Raw genomic sequence first — 21,741 nt, forward strand, 5'->3', positions numbered from 1 at the left:
TACACTGCATATTTCAGAGGCACTGGAGATTGTGATGACTATTCAGATTTCAGAGGGTTCTTGGGATCCCATCAGAAAATACCTCCACACAGTACAGTCTTTTTTTCATGACCAACAGCCCTCTTTCTATGACAGAATCATTTCTTTCTGAGTTAGACCAGAGATGGGACAAATAAGATAGGATGTTCAAGACCACCATCTTCCTGGCGTTTCAGAACCACAGTTCCAATCGCCTTGTCTGATGCATCAGTTTCCAAAATGAACATTTTAGTGGGACCTGGATGGTGCGAGATTGGTGCTTGCGCAAACTCCTGCTTTACGCCTAGAAAGGCTTTCTGGGCTTGATCATCCCAGTGAAAACCATGATGAATCAGGTCTTTCTTTAGGATTCTGGTAATGCTGGTGGTTAACCGAGCAATGTTTTCAATAAACTGTCCATAGAAGTTAGCAAACCCAAAGAAACACCAAGTTACTTTCACTTTGTTGGCCAGTCCAGAATAGCAGAAACCTTGCACTAATCCACAGAGACTCCAATACAGTTGATGAAGTAGCCTAGGTACTCTGTTTTGGGTGAATCAAATTCACACTTCTCCAGCTTACAAAACAGCCAATTCCGACAGAGTCTACATAATACTTGGCTGATGTAATGATGATGTAGGGATGGATCTCTGGAGAATACTAGGATGTCAAAAAGATGGAACACCAAGCGCATTGATTAAGCATGTCAGCAAAAGTATGGTCCATGAAACACTGGAAAACGGACTGAATATTGCACAAACCTAAAAGGTATGACACTGTATTCAAAATGCCCAAGTGGAGCAATACAGGCTGTTTTCCACTTGTCTCCCTCCTTAATGTATAACACGTAGTATGCTCCGCGTGAGTCTAATTTGGTGAAGACTTTGGAACATCTGATGGCTTCTAAAATATCTTTAACTAGACGCAATGGGTACCGATCTTTCACTGTGATCTTGATTCATCCCCAGTAGTTAATTTGTTCAACTTTCAGGAACAAAGAACATGGAAGCACCTGCAGGGGATGAGGACCGGGTAACAAAGTCATTCTACAAGTTCTCTAAATTTAACCTCCGTTATCTTTTCAGAATCGGAGAGGGAGTAAATTCTACCAAATGGAACAGTGGGTCCAGGTTCAGTGGTGATAACACAACCATATTTCTGACGAGTTGGAAAATTCAGTTCCCTTAGTAGGGAATGGTTTCTTGATGATTTCCAAAAGTCAGTGTTCAGGGGTTTTGTCCTTTCTCTGTGGGTCCAGAAATGGGCCATAAACAGGGTGGGCCTGTTCAGGTATCTCTTTAGTGATACGATGAATGTTTCACTCTTTGGCCCACCTATCATACAAATACATTCCACTGGCACTACTGTCTAAGAGGGCTAAAATTTGTTCCCTACCCCCTTTCGGGAGTTCCATAGACACAGACAGGAGAAAAAGTGAGGCTTTGGATTTCCCAGACATTCCAACAAAAGGGATTTGAGCAGCTCCTGTCCTTTCCCCTTCATAATGGGCAGGATATGGTGTTTCCTAACATCTGGTAGCGCACCGGAAATACTCAAACTGAGTCTATGTGGGCCTCATGAAAAGTGTGGAGTTGCTGAGGAGACAGTAGGAACATCAGATGCCCTAGCTGCCAAGGCTTGCCGAAGAGCCAGATTCTTGTCTCACAGTTGTTGTAGCTCCTGTGTCTGTTATATGCCTGGAATAATGCCTGGGCTTTATCTATTTGAACTGCCTTGGGGAAAGCTTGAGCTTGTTCCATATCTTCAGAGTCAGGCCGGGATTGATGGTGTTGCAAACTATCAGGAAGCGAACGCCGATCTGGAAGAGTTCGACGAAGGGCAAATTGGAGGGCCTTGACTTTGACTGTCCTTGTCTGTCAGTCAGGCCGGGGTTCATGGTGTTGCAAACTATCAGGAAGCTAACACCAATCTGGGAGAGTTTGATGAGGGGCAAACTGGAGGGCCTTGATTTTGACAGTTCTTGTCTACCAGAAAAAAGGGCGACCCCTTCCAGTAGCCATGATGCCACTGACACTATGTAGCACCTAGGAGATAGTGCCTCCAGGAAGGAGCCCCAAACAAAGGAAAAGACCAAAGGGCAAAAACCCTACTGATGACAGCAAGACTATTGTAGCAAAAAGACAAAGACAAGACAACATGGTACAGTAGGCAGGGAGATGGAACGAAGAAAAACCATTGGCCTGTACCCTGCAAGGCCTCCCAGGGAGAAGAATGGTGGTGTGGGAATTTCTACTGGAAGGCTGGCTGCTTACAGACAATTCTGAATAGGGAAAACAGCAGCCCTCCCTGGCTGGCTCGCACTCACACTGGTGCACGTCCTGCCTGCCTGAGGCAGCCTCTGGAAGCCATGTTTGACTGGACACCATTGGTGCAACACAGATAACCAGAATACACACTACTGTTTGTGACGGAATAACCATCATCTCGAGACAAGAGCATGAAGGCACCCTTTACTTCACAATGTCACATGTGGGAAGCCAGCAGTGAATAGTGATCTCGGAGGTGACATCTCACTGGAAAACATTCTGGATAACAACCTCTACAATAGAATGTCCCCCTGCTCGAATAATGATCTGTGGAAAAATGCTGTCCATGAGCCGAGGACTGCAGCCCTGGTCATGCACGACTAAGTGGCTTTCAGTTAGGTTTGAGACCAAGAGTATGAAATCTTCTACACAATCTGTGTAGAATGATACATACCCTAGACATCATGGTCAATGAAGGCTGTTGCCTACAGAGTCTCTCCTCAATCTCACAGCATCATTTGATACAGTTGAACTGTCACCCAGCTCAACAATGTTTGTTCGAGTATGGGCCCGGGCTTAGGGCCTGAACTTTTCAACTGATATCTCTCAAACAGTTGTCACTCAATGCCCGCTACTCTTCAACATATGCATCAAACTCCTTGTCATTCTTGTTGGTAAACTGGGAAGTTCTGATGACAGTAAGCAAATGACAGCAACTGAATCGGTACCTCTAACTAGTGACAAATGACACACTCCTATGTGCCTCCCTGCATCCAATCTTGAATGACAGTACCACCCGAAACTGAATTTGGAGCATACAGGTTTTCTGGTCATTTCTTCCAACTCTGAAAGTATTGTCTCCCTCAGTGGCATGGTCACCTGAGAGAACCCCAACAGATTTTCGAGCAGTTGGTTACCACTGAAATTTTTTTGAATTTCAACTGCTTTAAAACTCTATCTAGGAACATCAAGAAAATAAACAGTAAAGAGTGCCTAACTCCAGCGTACACTTCTACATAACATCAAACTCTAAGCCAGCTGGACAAGCACTTTCAATATCTCATATCAGCTAAGGCAGTGTCCTCCCACCTACCTTTCACAAAGTCAGTCATATTTTAGGGTAACCCTCAATGTGGCAGGATGTCTCACTTTAAGGTCTGATAAATGTAAACACTTTTGACCTAGTCCTCAAAGCTCTCACCTTCCAAGACCCAACCTCATATTCAAAACTGTTTTCTAAGGCTGCAGAACATCCAGGTAATTCAGAACCAGGTAGTATATGTGATACTCATACTCAACACTTTAGCCATGCTGAACTGCTTTTCATCTCTAATTCTCTCACTGTTAAAGTGTGATTGTTATTCAATGTGCAGTACATTGAACAATTGTGCTTGGCAGGACTTTGGTCTTTATTAGAAAGCGACTCACTATTCACGCCTCCCTCAGCACTTGAAAATGTTGTTCAGTTGCTGCACTAATCATCAATGACATCAACAAAACATGAGTTAGTGAACATAACTGTGCCACTCTTGCCCCTACTATTAATAATTCTGTTTCTTTCTGCCTCTGATTTATCACTTCGCTTTTAACTTTTAGAGATGCTCTAACTATTTCAACCACAGTATCTGTGCTGAGCATTCTCTTTTTGGATGCCACTTAACCAGTCAGGTGAATAGGAAATTCCAAAAGACATACCATAACATCAGTTTCCAGCATTCAATGGAAAATTAGGTCTTCCCTGACAAAGCCAAAAAGCAAACCTAGTCTTTGACCTTGTGTGAAGTAAATTACAATGTTCAAAAGGCCTATTTTCTGGCTGGCAAGATGGGTTCACCAAAGTGAAATCAAAAACGAAGGCAAATGATAATCGCCCACTATTAAGTTTGAAAATAACAAGTGATGCCCACTACTAGGAACAGAGATCAAATTGTGTACTTGTAACGACCACCAAGTAAAAAAGTAGGATAAGAGTTAGTAAAGGAGAAGAATGAAACCTTGAGGAGTAAGTGAAAATGATGAAGGTTTGACCTAGAATGGGCACATAGTATAGAAGGTAAAAGGAGGGCAAGGTGTGACACAGGTGTATCTTATTAAGAATGGATTGATAATGGAAGTAGACTCCAATTTACAATTGAACTTATGCCATGTTTCAAACGTCTGGTAAGATGTCAAAACTCTTTTGGTGGACACAGATCACACGATCGATTTGCACATTTGGACCAGGTCTGAGACTTCACTGCAGTGAATCACCCAATTGCTTATGATAATATTAATTACTATTAGCCCCATTCATTGTTTCATTTGGAGGACTTCACCTCGAAAGAAAGTTAAAAAAATAATAATGCTGACCCTAAATTCTCGCCTACCCATCAGGGGTGCCACATAAAGGACTAGCATTCCCAGCCCCTTCCTGTATCCCAAAGAGCTACCAAACACCTGGAAATATGGGGTGGGGGTTGGGTGTAATAACTTGGGCGAGGGTGAGCAGAACTAAAAGTAATGAAGATAAACAGTAAGTAATCAGGCTATAACGCTACCTCCCTCTCCCTCATCATTACTTCATGAGGTATACCAAATCCGAACAGGCCTTTGAGTTTAAAGAAGCAATTCAAATAATAACAAATAATGCAGCAGCCATATATTTAATGCACAGAGATGAACAAAAACCTCAAATAAATAGCAATAATAAACATATTCCACACACATAAACAAATACAAAAGGACAAAACAAATTCCCACCGCAGAACTCAAAACACCAGAATCAAATATTCCAAAGGTCCAATACTTTAAAGGCAGCAATGTCTAATCAATGTGTGTGCTGAAAACCAAGTACTAGCTACAAATTTCATGGTGAACAATTCCCTGAATCTTATCCTATGGCGCAGACATTCCCTTGTCCATCTTCCGTGCATTCTCCAGAGCTGCTTCTAATGGCCAACAAAATAATCTCTTTAATCCATCTGCTCAAGGCTAGTTCTAAGGCTTTATTAACGCTTCCAGCCTTACTAAAGGAGACAGACTGGCTTTCTGAATGAGTTGGATATGTAGAACAATCTCTTGGGAGGTACAAAAAGAAGAGTTGACTTTGGGAAGAAAGAAAGGACAAGATCTTAAACTTCACTCCATCAACCGAAAACCAAAGAAATGGTAGACGACAAAGAAATGCAAATAACTTCCTAAATACCAGCTGACAAACCTGCTACCAGAAAGGCAACTTTGTAATAAACTGACTTTGAGTAAGTGGAAAATAAAGGTTAAAAAGGAGAATCCCATAAAGCTTGTAAAACTGGTGCAAGATCTTACTGTGATGCTGGGAAAAAGAAAGAAATCGAGAGAGAGACAGAAAAGCTCCTGAACAGACATGATATTAAATACTCTGCCTCTTGGTAAGTGCCATCAAACTCATGGAACACTTAAATCACGAACCAGAGCTTTAACCCCTCAGCTGCTTAGGTTTTTCCATCCCCAATGCTAAGCCCTTCTTTGATGTGACGGTTCACACTTAAGATTTCTAACTTTTTTTTTTCAAAAACGATATCCAGGACAAATTTGCATCATTTTTTTACTCAGCACCGTGGGGATCCTAAAATGTAATCCAGGGGTTGTTAACTCCCTGGACATAGGTGAAAAAATATCCAAAATATAGAAAAAGTTGGTTATTTTTTTATTTTTTTTTAAATGGGGAAAAGAGCTGTGCAAGGCAGTCACGTTGTTTTTCCTAACTATTGTGTCAGTAGAAGCTTACCTATGGTACACATCAGAATGGTTGACAACAAAGAGTGAAAAGAAATTGATGTAACTGTGGAACTTGGCCTAGCTAAACAGGCCCTACTGGCCTAGGAAACCTGATCTGGCTACCCCAACAAAAAACATTCTAGGGATCTCTGATTGGGCTGCAGTTGACAGTGGCATCACATCCTTCCCATTACCTTTTTGTTCCGTAGTTTGTAAACTGGCCTTCATACCAGCCACATAAGTGGGACATTTAAACAACATACTCAGGGAGAATGCAAGTCTCTTTATGACTAGGATGGGAACTTTAATGTCCTAAATTAAACTGCCTTAATACAGTCAACTTGGGTAATGGGTGTTATATGCACTTAACAAGAGGGGCACTACCGGACCCATGACGCTGTTTGAAAAGTTCCTAAACAAGGCATGGTATCAAACACATATCAGACAATAAATAACAGCAAACCTCAAGATAAATCCCGTTTCAGTGCAGTTGGCAAATAAATTTGCAGAGATACATTCCAGAGCCCCGGTGGCAGAGACTGAGGATGGACACTTAAAAACTTTTAATGGGTATCCCACTGAGTGATTCAGCATAAAAACAAATTTGTCAGAGGTATCCTACACCTGCACATCTCCACCGCATACTCCTATCAGGGTTAGAGAGATGCTGCAGATGTCATAAAACATTTTTTTTTTAAAGAGGACTTTTATGCATATCTGCTGGTCCTGTGGGATAGCAGACATTTGCCCTGCACTCTAATGGGGTTTACACCTTATTGCTTGGAAGGCATACCAACATAATGAACGGGCATTCATACAACACAACGGGGAAGGCTAGTCAAATGACAGCTTCATTTTAGAGGAAGGAAGATTCACCTCATAAAACACTGAGATTTGGTAAGTTATGGCACATCCTGGCCATGGAACAATTCATCCCTGGTGGCCTAGTGACCATCTGTTTGGAAGTATCTTGCTGTCTCTTTATTTTTGCTTATTTTCTGACATCTTTATTTTTTCTTTCTCTCGTCTCTTTCTCCCTCATACAGCCTTTCACTCTCCTTATGTTTCCTGCATTCCATTACCCACCGCTGCTCTCCCTGCGAAGCGCTTTCTCGCCCTCTCACCTCCCAGCTGATAAGACCCTTCCCCATTGCTTAATGGCAGCCACTGCGCACTGAGAGGTCAACTCCTCTGACCTCCTGATCAGCGTCTGCTCGCTCTCTATGCAGCTCCACTTGTTGCTGCTGCTGTTGCCTCTGCCGTATTTCAAACTGAGAGCTCGTCTATGTGCTCGAGGCGCACCTCCACCTGCAGGCTCCCACCTGAGTCTCATTCCTGGTAGCATAGTGACCATATGGATGTAATCATCTTCTGGCATTTTTATTTTTCCTTTCCTTTTCTTTCTTTCTTGTCTCTCTCCTTCAGCCTTTCACTCTCTCCATGTGTGCCGCGTTCCATTCCCCGCTGCCCCTGCAGTCCCGCCCCCTCCTTTCCTGTGAAACGCTTTACCGCCCTATTGTCCCCCAACTGACCAGACCCCCCCCCCTCTTAACGGTGGCCGCACCAAAGGCAAGCCTGTCTGCACCTGTCCGTGCCCATCACAACGAACCCTGGTCCTCTCACCTTCCATCACTACGGACATGGAGACCCTCCATGCGCTGAACACAGGACACTCCATTGCCTGCCATCTCGCATCATTCAAAGACACCCATGGACCGTTCTCCTGCCACTGCACCGCACCCTACATCAAACACCGGACCCTCCATCCACTGAGCCATCAAACACTAACCCGGAGCGTATCAGCTGCATCCTCCTGCTGTAGATCTCTGGGACCTACTAGACTCCACCTGCCCGGACATCACCTTTGTCACCGAAACATGGACAAACCCAGCTTCTGCACTGGACATCACCATCGCCATCCCCAGCGACTACAAACTGCTCTGCAAAGACTGGCATTCACGCCAAGGCAGCAGTCTGGCCATCGTACACAAATCCTCCCTCTGCCTGACAACACTCCCCTCATGTGGCACCTCCATTTATAGATACACGCCACACCCAAGTCAACCTTCGAGGGCACCCTCATCTACAGGCCACCTGGCACTGACCAACCTTCAGCGACTCCATCATCAACATAATTTCTCCTTATGCTCTCACCTCCTCGCCGACCTCAACAATCACATTGACAATGGCAATGACACCAACACCGCTTCCCTACCCGACAACCTCGACACAATAGAACTAAAGTAGATGGTCACCTCGCCAACACAGATTGCTGGACATATGCTCAACGCCATCTTCTCCACCAGCGACAACATCACAGTCGACAACACCTCCACGCTTCACTGGACTGACCACCACTGCATCCATTTCATCATTACCTCACCGGCCATCCACCTCTGCATGCTCCGAGCCCCAAGCAGAAAATGGTCCAAGGAACAGCTCTCCAACACCCTCAGCAAGTCACTCCCACCCCTCACCGCAGATGCTAACATCTCAGCACGGAACTTCCACCAATGGCTCTCTCAATGCATCAACACCCTAGCACCTCTCTGTAAGACCTCAGCTAAAAACCACCTCAAGAAAGCCAGCTGGTTTCCCAACCACCCCCTCCCCCCCCCAACTCCAGGCACACATGCAGATGCCTATAGAAAAGACAGAGGAACTGCAAGTCCCTGGAAGAATTTGAGGCCTTCAAGGCTGACACCAAATCCCACCACCATCTCATCATAGTCACCTGGAAAGCCACCCTGCAGGACTGTATCAGGACCACCACTCAACACTAAAGAGCTCTTTGCCGTGGTCAAAGAGTTTGGCAAACCCCAATCAGAAACGGCAAGCATCCCTTCATCTCAAGACCTCTGCGACAAACTAGCCAACTTCTTCCACCGGAAAAATCAAAGACATGTACGACAGCTTCGGATTCCAAGACCCTCCGAGCTCTCCAACACCACCACATCTCCGACCCACTGAACCATCACAGGCCCTGCACTGCTAGACCACCCTCATTACGGGAAATGAACCAACATGAGCAGCATCCACTCTGGAGCCCCTACAGACTCTTCTCCTCACCACATTTTCAACAAAGCCAACACCACCATCACACCCAACACCACCATCACACCCCACAGGACCCGCACCATCACGAGTGGATACACTCCGGAGCCCCTACAGAACCCTGTCCTCACCACTTTTTCAACAAAGCCAACACCTTCATCACACCCGAGCTCCGCCACACCCTCAACTGTTCCATAGAGGCAGCCACCTTCCCAGAGGACTGGAAGCACACTGAGAACCGTCCACTCTTGAAGAAATCCACAGCCGACCCCCGAGACCTCAAGAATTACCGCCCCATCTCTAAGCTGCCTTTCCCAGCCAAAGTCATTGAAAAGGCCATCAACGCTCAGCTCCAAAAGCACAGAGGACAACAACGTCCTGGACACCTCCCAATCAGGCGTCAGGAGCAACCACAACATGGAGACCACACTCCTCGCCTCCACAGATGACATCCGCTCACTCCTCGACCGCGGCCATACAGCAGTCCTCATCTTACTGGACCTATAGGCTGCCTTCGACACGGTCTCACAAGTCAACTAAGTCACATCTTCCTGCATTCACACACTCCAACTTCTCTGGAAAATCTACAAATGGATCCCAAAGGAGGGCCGCAAAACCGTAACCCACACCCTGGTTACCAGCAGACTAGAATATGGCTACGCCCTCTATGCCAGCACCACCCACAAGAACCTGAAGAAACAACAGCACATCCAAAACGCCTCCACCAGACTCATCCTGGACATTCCCCGTCGTGAACACATCTCCAATCACCTAAAAGACCTCCACTGGTTTCCTATAGAGAAAAGGATTCACTTCAAACTTCTCATCCATGCATACAAGGCCCTCTGCAACCTAGGACCCGCCTACCTCAACCACCATATCACCTTCTACTCCCCCACCAGACCTCTATGCTCAACAAGCACTAGCCACTGTACCCTGCATATGGAAGACCTCAGCTGGTGAAGATCCTTTGCCTACCTTGCGCCAAAGAGCTGGAACACCCTGCCCCTGCACCTCAGGAAGGCACCACTGCTATCTCAATCCAGGAAGGACCTTAAAACCTGGGTCTTCAACTGAAGTTCAGAGAACAAACCCTCTTAGCACCATGAGACCCTTATGGGTGAGTAGTTGCACTCTATAAACCCTGATTTTTATCTTTAGGATCAAACAAAAAAGGAGGTAATGCGAACACTTTCTTGTGCATCTATTTAGAAGTGCATCTGCTTTCCATGCTTCGCACCTCTAGAGAGTAGGAGAAAAATCTGGGGAGCAGGGATTTTCTCATGGGTGCAAAGAGATACAGATAAGTGACATCAAATCTTCAGTACACCTTGAGGTATTTTGTCCTGAGACAAAGGAAAACAAAATCTCAGCTCAACTTGTCAGCTTTCACGTTGTTCAAACCATTGATGGGAATCACCAAGATCAAATTTAAGTTATTCTCTGACCATCACCACCAGAGTAAATGCCATTTCTTTAAATGATCTTAAAGAAGTCCTGTCCTGGTGGTTTATGTACGTCACTGTCTTGTCTAATCTCACAAACACACTGCTTTGTTGAATTTGATGTTGAAAGTGGCACAAGGCTCTGAATACTGCAGTGAGATCCCACCAGTTCCACGATTAGAATGTCTCAGTCATATTTCACTTGGCCTGCACTGACAGAGTCTAGAGTTGTTCCTCAACCAATTGAACTGGCGTCCATTATTAGGATTTTTGGTAGGTCTCAATGCATCCTCGCCCCTTCTAAACGGTTCTCTGTAACTAAAAACCAGAGAAGTCACGTCTTGAGTTCTTCTGTCACCAGAACGGACAAATCCATTCATTGAGATGTTTGCTGCCAATATTTTTGCAGATGCTGAAGCATTAGTTGATGGTGTTGTCTTGCCCATTGACTGAACTGTGAAGACACATACATGATCCCATGTGTGATGTACTTCCAACCATCTGGGTGTTGAGGCTTCCTGACTTGACAGTGGTTTTGAAAGATGAATGCAAATGTAAGTTGCCCTATCTTAGGGAATGAATACTTTGTCCACACCCATCCTGAAGCTTCTTCCAATAAATGTTATGTATCTTTTGACACGGTTAGCTGACATTTCCATACATTCAATAGGAAACACTACCAGTTCAGCATTATCTTCGTAATATCTAGTAAATGATGCATTTTTTAATTTTCTGAAGAACATGACTCTCACAATCATGTGAGAGAAGGTTGTGACTTATTACAGGTGAAGACAAGAAAGTAGGAGCAATCACCTTTGTAAACACCGTTGGTGCTGATCTGAGTAGAAAGCGGTAACCCTGAATTTCCAGTATTAGTTCTGAACGCAAAACCTGTGAAACGTCTTGTGATATAATACAATTGGAACGTGAAGATATGCATGCATCAACTGCATTGTGCAAATAAAGTGATGTGTTGAGATTAGAGAAATTATCCTGTGGAGCATCTCCAAATTATAGAGAATGTCCTTGATATACCCATTTAGACTGTTCAGGTTTACAATCTAACAGCTTCTCTTCGGCCTGGGTACCAATAACAAATTAATTCACTTTCTGAGCCCTCTCCTTTAATGGGACTATTGCAACTTTGCTGATCAAAGTCTACACAGCCTCTCCAGAGTTCTTTTCTTTACTGGGAATTGCGGACAGTGCATATGAGTGGTTTCAAATTACTGTGGTGTGGATATGAACTCTGTCCAGTAACACCTTTTAACAGGTACCCCCTATGAACAATGTCCAAGTTCCAAGTGAATTTTTATCATTTCGATGGGAAGTGAAGGATCATCCCACCCCCTGCAACTTTTGGCCATCTTCTCCCTCCACCATGGCACTGTCAGGAAACAGCATCTTTTCTCCCTGCATCTGACTTCCATTTCCACTGTAATTTACCAGAAAATGGTGTGCTCTGCAATTTTTATCTTCAATCAGCATTCTGCTGAGTCCTTGATGGCTGTCTGAAAGACGATCTTGTACTCATAAAATACGTGGATGGTCTGGTTTGATGCATCCTAAATGAAAAAGAAGCCTTCCATCTAATTATAAGATGTTTGTTTTTTCTTCACCTGGTGTTACTAGCTGTTGAAGAACCAAAGCAATTTTTTCGCCAATAATTTTACTACATTGCATAGCAAAAACGCATGGACCACTACATCACAGGGACAATAGCTTCTATCGACTACCAGGCCTGGGTAAGGTCCCAGTGCACGGTAACGCCCGTGTCCGGGGATATTCACTGTTGAAATCAAAACGACCACAACAGACCGGAATTACTAGCATATTCAGAATTAACTCACAGAAACAAACTCATCAATAAACAGGTATAGCAGGATGCAGAATTCACAAGATGTACGGTTTCCCTCAATAAGGAGGAAACGATAATATGGAAAGATGCAGGTATGGCCCACCACAGGCCTCCACCATAGCGCAGAGCTGAGAAGTCATTCCACATGTTCCCAGGGTAACTGCTCCACCACAGTTTAGGGTTTCCACCCAGGCCTGGTAAAAAAGGATGCCAGAGAACTAAGGTGGAGGTTGGCAGCCTTACCATCTGTTGCCCCTGTCCAGAAGACAGTAAACAAAACAGGAAGAAGCTGACAACAGTATCTTATACAGCACACAGCTCAGGGTTGGTGGGATTTTAAGGTAAGCATTTCGTGTTTGTTTTCTGTCTTTGGGGGTAGGATTCCCACGTGAAGTAATGACTGAGACAAGTACAAGTGACGCAAATGTAATATGGACGTTGAGTATCTACCCAGTAAAATAAAATAAAACATAACTGCAGCCATCTCTTCGCCCAGTGACGCTGGGAAATCATGGGTGACACAGGTCCAATCAGATGGGTCCATCAGTTAATCACTCACTGCTGGCATCTGTGCGTGCGTGCATAATGGAGGTCCTGTGTTCTATCCCAACAAAGGTAATTCAACTTACACTGCTTTTAAGTTTGGGGTATTAGTAGCATTATCTGCTGTGCTTAGGAACGACAAAACCGCTATATATTACAAGCTGTATAAATAAAGTTATTATACTGTGAAAGACGTTAAATATAATGCGCATCATGTATATAAAATACAGAGTGTTGATGCCTGCGAGGAGTTTAAAGAGAAACGCAAGCGACGATAATATGTCTCTTCTCCGAAGCGTCACATCGTCCTAACATCGTAACAGGAAACGTGTTTATCATATTTTAGAAATGCTTTTAGAAATACTTCAATGTATTAAAAACATCAGTAAATAATGTTATGTAGCTCAAATGTTGGAGGATATCCTGCCCCTCTGCAACATTGGACCTTTTTTTTCCATATTTTCTAAGCATATGAGAAAGAGATCGTCACTTGGGAGAGTGAGATAGTCTTAACTTTTTTGTGCTTTACTGGAATCTCAGAAGAAACACTATGAGCATTCCAGTCTTGACGTGCGCCCCAACTTTATCATCTGAAAAAATGCTCCTACTCACAAGTTATTTCTTATTTTTCCCTCCGCCGCCCTTTAACCACTCAGGTCCCCTCCTCAAGCCCCCGATAATTCTCGCAATTAATCACTGCTTACAATTTACAGGCCGCGCAGTGCCAAAATAAACTATTGTAAATTCACCAACTCAAAGCATCAATACAGTAACACTTACCTACCGTCTCGCGACGGAGGATCTTCCAAAAAAAAAATCCGATACCTCCGCTTTGCTTTCGACTCGAAAGTACTTAACCAATTGAAGGTAGAGGGAGCCAATCACAAAGCTCGCTCATACTGAATGACAAGCAATGGGCAGTAGTGGAAAGGGCAAGATCTCTGTACCGCCCCATAAAGCCCGCAATTGGTTAAAAGGGAAAGGTACGGACTTGGTGAAGACTGCCCCCTTTCTCAGTAAGAGGACGGCCCTCGCCGACCGGAAGTGACCTCTAAGTCGCTGCCGCACGAGGGAACCATTCCAGGATGCGTGCGCTGCCGGTGGTGCAGAAGGGGCACTTTGATAGGCTGACATCAGGGAAGTCCGACCTCTGTGGCAGGTTTTGGGGCGGGGTGTTCAGTCTGTTGAAGCTCCTAGTGTCTTGACGACCTATTTACTCGTTTGCGCATGTGCGCGACGGTATGCATGCGCACTAAAAATGTTCTCTTAAAAACCTGTTTTCTACAACTCCCCCCTTAGGGGTAGGGAGAGTGCAAATAACTCCAACATTGAAGGTGGGCTTGGGATCAAAATTGGGCCGGGCACCGCAGACATAGTGGCCCAGATTCGAGGATCGCGGCGTTTCATGAAACACTTCTGCTTTAATGTAAGGGGGCTGCTTTTTGGAAATATGTGTGATAAATTAATCATTTGAAGCTTATAGGGTACAGTAAAATTGGGCAAGGCAAGAAACACTACATCTTTGTCGTCTTTGAAAGCTGAATACATATTTGCAGTCTCAATGCCATGTATAACGAAGTGAGAAAATCCATTCCCCAACTATGGCCTCGTCTGATTGTCATAGAAATCTAGCCCAAACCAAGATTGAATGGTTTAGGTCACCTGCAATAGTAACTCCTCTGGGCGCGGGAGTAGGATAGAAAGGTGAATTTGATTGCCCTCTAGATTTGGTGCACTGTGGTCCCACAGGCTTGCCAGAGTTACATAAAACAAAGGGCTAGGTGAACCGGAGTAGTTTTGGATGAGTGAGTTGTGGTCTACCTGGGCCTCAACAATTGGAGTGGGCCGCTGAAGGTCTTTGTTCAGGCCAGGATGCCTTCCTCATAGGCAGGAGATGACTGGACATAAGGGAGTTGAAGAAGTGGTCTGAAACACAGTCTGTTGAAGCAGGTTCTCCTGTTGACTTGCTCTTTTCTTAGTCCTTGTGCTGCAACCTTTTGATTAGGTCCTGCTGGTAGTGGGTACTGTAGAATCCAGGTGCTTTTACCTCTCTTGTCTGGAGAAAGTAGGCATGGAAATCAGTAGGCAGGAAGGAAATCTTCAATCCATCCACTCCTCTACAGAAACCCCACTTTGCTGGCTGGATGAGAAAGGAGTGAGGGGAGAGCCTTGAGGCACAAACCTCCCCACACGTCTCTTATTTTCAGCACCATCTTAAGGTTTTCTGAGGGCCCAGGCAGGAACTATTTTGGGGCACCTGTTCAGAAGAGTTGTGATTTTTTTATCCATGCTCAGTTAATGTTAGCCCTCTTCATGTCAAACAACACTAAATTATATGTTAACCTTTCAGAAATGGTGGCACACAAAAATAGCAGAAAGCTGGAGCTCCATCTCTGAGCCAAATAGTACCAAATAAAGCTTTAACAAGTGAGAGAGCGTAGTTTAAATATTACCTATTCTAGATGTGAAATGCTTATATTTAACAAATGCTGCATTAATAATATCATTAATTGAAACGTATTTTAAACGTGGAGAATATTTCACATGCATAAACTAATGTCGACTGTAAGAAATAATTGTTTGTATTATGATTAACTGAAAACATTAACATGTATGAAGACTGCATTTATTAGAATTCATAAGCCTTAAGTTAGTGTGAGTCGAAAACTAGCTGTGTAGCTCTCATATTAAAGCATATTTTTTCTGTTTCTCCAGTGTACTGATTTGCAAAAGGCCATGAACCAGCAATTGTTTTTTTCTTCACTTATTTGCAACAATGCTAAATTTTCTCATCCGCATGCTAGTAGCTTTAGTATAAAAATTATGAACTTAGCAACAAACATGGACACTTTCAAGGACATTAAATCGCGGAGAAGAGAACTCTTGACCCGAAGTGTGTGCCAGAAAATGAAGTAACCCCGGATGTGCCACCTACGAAAACGTCAATTATAAAGACCAATTAGAAGCACAAGAAATATCATAAAATGACAAATGTATTACTTAATGTATAAATTGATAGGTTACAGATAGTGGGGTGTAGTGACTGACCAATAGGATTTTGGGGGAATGTATTTCGAAAAAGGGATAAAAACTCATGACACAAGGAACAAACGGCATTAGGTAGGGAATTATATCGATTGCATCCAGAAACTCTGTCACTCTATTTGGTGATTGAGACTTAGACAAAAACCATCCTCGCCCTTAGTAGTCCTTTTACACTTTCTTCCTTATGAGGGAAGTGTCCCCTGCTCTTAAGCTTAGATAAACTGACGGCGATTTAACTGATGTCCTGAAGACAAAGACTGACCCTGTATGCTGACCTATTCCGAGGAGGGTAATTATACCGTTGCTAATGAAATTCATTTATTTGCCTTTCCTTTCTAGGTACCAACTGCTGTGTGTTTTGATTAGAGACCTTAGTTAGACGTTTTCCAAATTGATGTTCTAAATTGTTTTGCATGAAGCCCAACATGCTGATGCTAATTAGTGGCTAGATGAGGCATTCACCTTGACTGAAGCAACTGACGTGACTGACGTGGTGCTATGCTGAACTAAGACATAAATGAGGTTCTATGCATTTTGATTTGTTCACCTTCATATTTCTATTTTATGTTTGTGATCTTTGCATTGATGAAAACTTATCATAGTCGCCGTTTTGTGATAATGTTCTTTGCTTCTTGGTTTTGAGATTAATACATTTGCTATTAGATTGTAATCAATAGGGAATAAAATTCACAAAACTTTAATAAGGTGTGGTTATTCACGACTGAAAGGTCATGGTTGCGCCAATAGTTTTAACCAATGTCTAAACTGAGATATATTGTGGTGATATCTGTTGACAATATTATTGATATATTGCTTGATATATTGATCAGTTACCTCGTCTTACGGTGTCTCACCACTGGGTCCAAAGATTCATCGGCCTGAAACGAGTCCTGATGTGTATAAATTAACATAGACGGACGCGTTATCAGTTCTGGTAGCAGAGCGACGGTTTGGCCCTTGGGGGCCCTAGGACGGAGTTTCATTGTTTAATTTGTTTTTCTGTGATAATGCAATTTGGAGAGATGATGGGTTGCTAGGTTCGCCATGGCTTTCCCGGGATCTCGGAGCCTGCCTAAATGAGTTGGGAATGTTCTCGGCGCCATAGTATGTGTGGTTAGGGTCTTTGCGCTTACCTAAGCTTATGCATCTTGCAGGTGGTTGTGAAAATTTGCGTGTATTTAGGCCAAATTAAGTGTTGTTTAGCAGGAGTGGGCGTACTCCACAGTATGAGAGTAGGGAAGTTGGCGTACTTCATGTGAATGTAGCGCTTATTGCTCAAAATTATCCACGTGGTTGGTTGTTGTGTACGGACCTGTTGAGGTCTAAGACTCCGGAGTATGATGATAAATGTGGTTTATGTTGTGATCTGTGCAGTTTAATAGGTCAATCGGGTGTGGTTGACAAGTTGAGTTTTGAGTTATGACGAGTGTGTGAAACCTTCGATGGAGATTTGACAAATTCTAAAGTGCACTAGAAGGAGTCATTGACAAGTCGAGAGTAGGATTTGCAGGTCGAATTCTGCTTGCGTATGTGGGAACTGAGAAGGAGAGAGTAGCGGCCGAGGCTTCAAGTGAAATCTCTGTAAAGTTCTGAAGCAAATGTGTTACCCTCCCTGTAGTAAACCGACAGATTTGTGTTGTTATTTTAAGGTGCTCGCAATAATTCGCATTAGTTTGTATGAGTTGTAAGGAGTCAGTGAAGAGCGGACGAGCCGCAAAACTTTGTCAGCTGCAGTATGTGTGAGTGTGATGTCAGTGGTGCCGCGCTGAGATAGGTCAGATTTCGAGAGGGGTCGCGCACGGATTGGCTGCTGTCCGTGAGAGGCAATAGGTTGAGAAAGGGCAGGTGAAGAGTGTCCTGGGAACTAAGCCATTTCTGATTAAATACGAAATAAAGAATTGCAAAAATGAATTTTGTCAAGGCATTCAAAAGCGCTTTAAAAGGAGACGTATATATTGTTGCAACCGATGGGGAACCTACACCACCTGAGGGTACTCCAGCTTATACAGTTATGGAAGAAAAGGGTGTTGCACCTTGTTTATGGATGAAACAATGGCACAAATTAACAGAGAAAGAGGGGTGTCTAGCGTTTCCAGAACATGGGACATTTAATCCAAAGGTGCTAGAAAATTTGAGGTGGATGTTAAGTACGCAGAAACCACCTCCGAGACCGGCACAATGCGAGGCTTTGGCAATCTGGGACTTGATGGCTATTAAACATAGACAAGAAAGGTTTCAGAGAAGACTGAAAAGGGCGGAAAAATCTTATGCAGAAGCTAGATGGGACAATGAGAACAAAATGTGGAGACGGGGAATTGTAGATGGGTGGAAGTTATTCCCGGCAATAACACAGGGTGAAGAGACACAGGGAAGGAAAGCCTCCTGCAAAACCGACAAAGATTCAGATAAAACTAAAGAAAATAAAAGGTCCTGGGAAGAGGAAGATGATTCAGATGATGAGGAATTTATGGATAGATTGTTACATGATCGTCCGCCACCGTATGCAGTGAGTGACAGTGCTCCAAATACTAGCTTGGATCCTGGGAACCAGACGCAGGAGAAGGGAGTTACTGATCCGATACAGACTAGCGATACAACCTCGATACAGAATGGTGTCAGTGTACCCACTGCACCAGACTTGCCGATACAGTTGCAGCCTCCACCGCAGATAAAAAGAATTTACCCTGATGTCCCAGTGCTTGAGACTACCACGAACTTGGTGGTGCCGCCAGACCCGATATATACAAAGCCAAGGTTAATACAGATTGGGTCGACTCCGAAGCTAGTGTCGCAACCGCCACAGCTGATACCTGGGTATAACCCTGTAGCAGGACCACCGTTAGTACCTGTACCGGGTACACTGGAGCAGACCTATGGTGTTGCAGCTCCAAGAAGCTTAGGATCAGGTCAGACACCTGCCGCTATATCGCTACCTATTACTGTTGGTCCCCCGGTGCCGTTGTATGCACAGGAAAAACAGGGACATGTGAACAGGGAGTTATGACTCAGGAAGCGATAAGAGGAGGGCCTATAAGAACTCCACAGATAATGGCCCTGGGAGAACAAGTATATGATCAACCGAGACCCTTGATGGACCTTAGTCCAGTAGGAGCATGTCTCGAAGCAATGCGTCAAGCAGGGTTGGGAGTCTTGACTCCCCAAACTATGAGTACGAATACCTCACATTCTCCAATGATACATGCAGGGAACATTTCACTGCAGGGTTTTTCAGTACAACAGCTACATGAGTGGTTAGAGAAAACTTGCACCTCACAGAAGACTACAGTGACCACAGTTGAACCTGAGAAAGAAAAACAAAATGAATACTTGAATTTTGCACGACTAGGGGCAGAAGCTGCCGAGTTAGTGGAAGGAACAATGGGAGTAAATAGGTTGGAATCATACACTGAGGCAGAATTGAGGTACTTGTGCCCCAAGATTACCAAAGAGGTGAGCAAAGTACATCAGAAATTAGAGAATTTGGCAGACAAATACAATATTGATATCGGAAACACTAAACATTTCAAAAGAAGCTACAGATTAGATTTTGTCTCTAAAGATTTTGAACACATGAGATCTGCAGGCATGAAGCACACCTGAAAGAACTGTTGCAAAGTGCACAGATTTGGGGTGCATTAGAGAAATGGGAAGGCCGATGGGCAAAGAAAAGAGATAAGGGAAAAGGAGATAGCCCAGGGTTAAATAAAGTTGTGACCACACCTAATCTAGGTACAGTGAAAATCTTACCTATGAGAGAGACAGCTGGTGGTGTTTTAGTGCATGTGCCATGGACTAGAGGAGACATTTTATCCTTTACGAATGATTACCCTAGGTTAAGAGAAAAACCGATCGAGTGGTATCAGCAGACAGATAGGTTTGTGAAGCTTGCAAAGTGTCTTTGGGAAGACTTGAATACTTTGTTTGAGATCATTGTTCCGCCAGATTTGTGGCTTGAGTGCAAAAGAGGGGTAGATTGGCCCACGAAGGAGCCGGCAAGAGATAAGGTGACTGGAGCACCTTCAGAAGAAGTGATGAAATATTATCATAAAGTAATTGAGTTTTTGAAACAAAAGGTGTCGCCGAAGGTGACCGATTGGCAGAAAATCGACCGGACCTCTCAAGAGGTTAAAGAGTCAATACAGGGAGTGCAGAATTATTAGGCAAGTTGTATTTTTGAGGATTAATTTTATTATTGAACAACAACCATGTTCTCAATGAACCCAAAAAACTCATTAATATCAAAGCTGAATATTTTTGGAAGTAGTTTTTAGTTTGTTTTTAGTTTTAGCTATGTTAGGGGGATATCTGTGTGTGCAGGTGACTATTACTGTGCATAATTATTAGGCAAGTTAACAAAAAAAAATATATACCCATTTCAATTATTTATTATTACCAGTGAAACCAATATAACATCTCAACATTCACAAATATACATTTCTGACATTCAAAAACAAAACAAAAACAAATCAGTGACCAATATAGCCACCTTTCTTTGCAAGGACACTCAAAAGCCTGCCATCCATGGATTCTGTCAGTGTTTTGATCTGTTCACCATCAACATTGCGTGCAGCAGCAACCACAGCCTCCCAGACACTGTTCAGAGAGGTGTACTGTTTTCCCTCCTTGTAAATCTCACATTTGATGATGGACCACAGGTTCTCAATGGGGTTCAGATCAGGTGAACAAGGAGGCCATGTCATTAGATTTCCTTCTTTTATACCCTTTTTTGCCAGCCACGCTGTGGAGTACTTGGACGCGTGTGATGGAGCATTGTCCTGCATGAAAATCATGTTTTTCTTGAAGGATGCAGACTTCTTCCTGTACCACTGCTTGAAGAAGGTGTCTTCCAGGAACTGGCAGTAGGACTGGGAGTTGAGCTTGACTCCATCCTCAACCCGAAAAGGCCCCACAAGCTCATCTTTGATGATACCAGCCCAAACCAGTACTCCACCTCCACCTTGCTGGCGTCTGAGTCGGACTGGAGCTCTCTGCCCTTTACCAATCCAGCCACGGGCCCATCCATCTGGCCCATCAAGACTCACTCTCATTTCATCAGTCCATAAAACCTTAGAAAAATCAGTCTTGAGATATTTCTTGGCCCAGTCTTGACGTTTCAGCTTGTGTGTCTTGTTCAGTGGTGGTCGTCTTTCAGCCTTTCTTACCTTGGCCATGTCTCTGAGTATTGCACACCTTGTGCTTTTGGGCACTCCAGTGATGTTGCAGCTCTGAAATATGGCCAAACTGGTGGCAAGTGGCATCGTGGCAGCTGCACGCTTGACTTTTCTCAGTTCATGGGCAGTTATTTTGCGCCTTGGTTTTTCCACACGCTTCTTGCGACCCTGTTGACTATTTTGAATGAAACGCTTGATTGTTCGATGATCACGCTTCAGAAGCTTTGCAATTTTAAGAGTGCTGCATCCCTCTGCAAGATATCTCACTATTTTTGACTTTTCTGAGCCTGTCAAGTCCTTCTTTTGACCCATTTTGCCAAAGGAAAGGAAGTTGCCTAATAATTATGCACACCTGATATAGGGTGTTGATGTCATTAGACCACACCCCTTCTCATTACAGAGATGCACATCACCTAATATGCTTAATTGGTAGTAGGCTTTCGAGCCTATACAGCTTGGAGTAAGACAACATGCATAAAGAGGATGATGTGGTCAAAATACTCATTTGCCTAATAATTCTGCACTCCCTGTACATGCGTATTACGAGAGATTATTAAAAGCGTTCAAACATTACAGTGGTACTGAGACTATCGAACCGAAGGACA

General features: G+C 43.8%; 1 protein-coding gene across 6 annotated transcripts in view; it reads right to left on the reverse strand.

The window, feature by feature from the left end:
* L3MBTL3 (L3MBTL histone methyl-lysine binding protein 3) overlaps positions 1–21,741 on the reverse strand; it is a 558,444-nt gene that overhangs the window by 489,903 nt on the left and 46,800 nt on the right. For 2 of the 6 annotated variants that reach the window (XM_069224177.1, XM_069224180.1), the window contains exon 1: positions 13,701–13,830. The exons of 2 other annotated variants lie outside the window; for them this stretch is intronic. The gene's annotated coding sequence lies outside the window, so the exon portion shown is untranslated. Of the gene's footprint in view, positions 1–13,700; positions 14,140–21,741 lie in introns of those variants that run through there. 2 more of the 6 variants (XM_069224181.1, XM_069224179.1) reach the window with 2 other exon arrangements.

This window comes from Pleurodeles waltl, chromosome 3_1, assembly GCF_031143425.1.
Source record: "Pleurodeles waltl isolate 20211129_DDA chromosome 3_1, aPleWal1.hap1.20221129, whole genome shotgun sequence".
NCBI classification, from domain to species: domain Eukaryota; kingdom Metazoa; phylum Chordata; class Amphibia; order Caudata; family Salamandridae; genus Pleurodeles; species Pleurodeles waltl.